The sequence below is a fragment of the Pinus tabuliformis genome, chromosome 3_2, assembly GCF_031772625.1.
Source record: "Pinus tabuliformis cultivar Carrire ecotype Pingquan chromosome 3_2, CPIR1, whole genome shotgun sequence".
Lineage (NCBI taxonomy): Eukaryota > Viridiplantae > Streptophyta > Pinopsida > Pinales > Pinaceae > Pinus > Pinus tabuliformis.
The window spans coordinates 1,233,231,315-1,233,233,755 of record NC_142302.1 but is presented as its reverse complement, the minus strand read 5'-3'; positions in this window follow the sequence as shown (position 1 = coordinate 1,233,233,755).

Below are 2,441 nucleotides of genomic sequence, written 5' to 3'. Positions count from 1 at the left end.
TATGTCGATGTTTCAATGTGCCGATCTCTGGGGTTCCGATATCCTCCAACCTATGATACAACCTGCTCCGATGTATCGATCCTCCGATATTTCGATATCATGAAGTGCCAATACACTGACCTCTGATATTCTGATGCACTGATATGTTGGACCTCCCACATTCTGATCTCTATTATGCCGATATTCCTTCCTACATAAGGCTTCAAATCCATGAACTTCAACAGACCTTATATTTTGATCCAGGAGTCCACGTTTGGACTTCCAAATATTGTTGGAAAGCTTGTTCATAACACTTTCCAATTGAGAGTGTCCGATGTAGGCTTTGAGTCGTTCTACTGCTTGGAAGATGACTGCACACTTCTCTGCTCACTGACTCTTTGGACTGCTGAATTCACAACCGCCATGATGATCATTTTATGGCTTCTTCAGTAAGCCTGCTACTGTGATGATTTTCTAAAAGAAACCTGCAGCTACCATGGGATTCCTCTCAAACACCCAAACATCATGCTGACCCTTGTTTGACATCAATGCCAACTCTATCACAGCCACCCATACACCATCAAATGTCCAACACAAATATCTCAAACCATGATAGTTGTGTAAACACTGAAAGAGGTTTTGGTTAATTGTTCTATTCCATCCAGAAACCTCTTTTTATTTTCAAAAATTCATCTCCAATTCTTCTGACATTTCTTTTTACAACAGTGGCTAAAACAGGAAAAAACTGAGTTGCAAAATCTGAAAAATAGACTAAAAATATTCCTTTGTGTCTCCCAAACAATAATAGTTGTGTAAACACTGAAAGAGGTTTTTTAATGGATCTATTTCCGACAAAAATGTCTTTCTGTTTTGAAAAATTCATTTCCATCGGTTTGGAAACCGCACCCAAAATTATTGTCTTTTATAGGATAAAGCATAGTTTTATTAATTTGGGAAGATTGTAAATTAAAATATATTACTAAAATTTCTCCTATGTGATTTTCACTTTGTAAAAACTGTATTCTACTCATCACCATTCCTTTCCCATGCAACCAATTTTTTCTTCTTCCTTTCAAGGTACTTGGTCAATCGCATAAATAATTGCATTGAGTCTTTTTTTTTGTAAGGTTGGCAAGACCTTTTCATTCATATTCTTCAAAAGTAGGTTACAACCATAATTCAAATAGTTCATTGGCCTCAATGTGCCCAGAGGGAAACCAGGTATGTTGGCCACCAAACAACATTATAAGCCATCCAAAAACATAAAAGTTTAAGTTTGTCTAACATTGCCTTATATGACTGAATGTCTTGAATCCTTCTAATATCTAAGTAACTAAAACATAATATCCTAGACAACAAATTTACCATCTAGTATTAATCAAAATTTGAAACAGAAACAAAGCCAAGCACACTGCTATTCATCATAAGAATCCAAAGGAGTTGGATCTTTCACATTTGAACCCGGTAATTTAAACTGGGGAAGACATCGAATGTGTTTCTCATTGCAGCTGAGGCGTGCATTCTGCTGTTGGATTTGGAATTGAATAAGTTGAAATTCCTTTTGAATTTCCTGAGACCCGAATCAGACTTGAAAGATCCATATGGAGCGTTCATAATGGCTTTGGCTACAATTTTCTTTATTAACCAGTAGAGATTGAAAAAATGTTTTTATTGATAAGTACGACCTATTGAGTGGCCAAGGCCAAGAACATGGTCTCTCTAATCTTCCAATTGAATCTCAGCTTCCACTTGATGGTTAAGTTATATCTCCCAGTTTAATATAAAATGGAGTACTTGTGATGGGGTGCCTGCCTGATAGGCCTGGGCAGCGTTGTGGATTTTCCTTGAGGTAGGTTTGTGGGCCCTACTCCACAACTGGCGGGGCTGAGCTTGAATGTTTTCAACGTGCCTCCCTGCATGCCTTTCGTGACCCCGACCATCTCTCACTGAGGAGCCATAACCAGAGGACGAATGAAACATTTTTCCCTTAGAAAGAATAGTGATGAGATAGAAAACCTTGTAATAGACAACCCAGACCTCGAGCTTGAAGCAACCAGATAGATTGAGGTCCCGACAATTACATTATGAGTGGATACTTGGAAAGTTATCACAACATAAAGGCATAAAACACAGAGTGTTAGGTCTAAACCTAGAAATTGACCTGAGAGTGAGATTGGTATGCTTCCAAAGGCGAGAAACAACATACCCTTCTCCCCGAGCCCTCTTAAGACTAGAAACCAAAGTATAACTAGAGGAACCATACGCAGGAAATCTTGAATCTTACAAACTTTCAAAGACAACAGATGGACTAAACAACGATCACATACATCCATGCATGTGACATGTAAAAATCTCCATGCCAGAGAAATACAATACATCCCCATGCGACATAGTAATATTCCAAAGAAGATAGAAACAAATATATAGTAAGTAAACAACTCATAATGAAACCCAGTGAAATA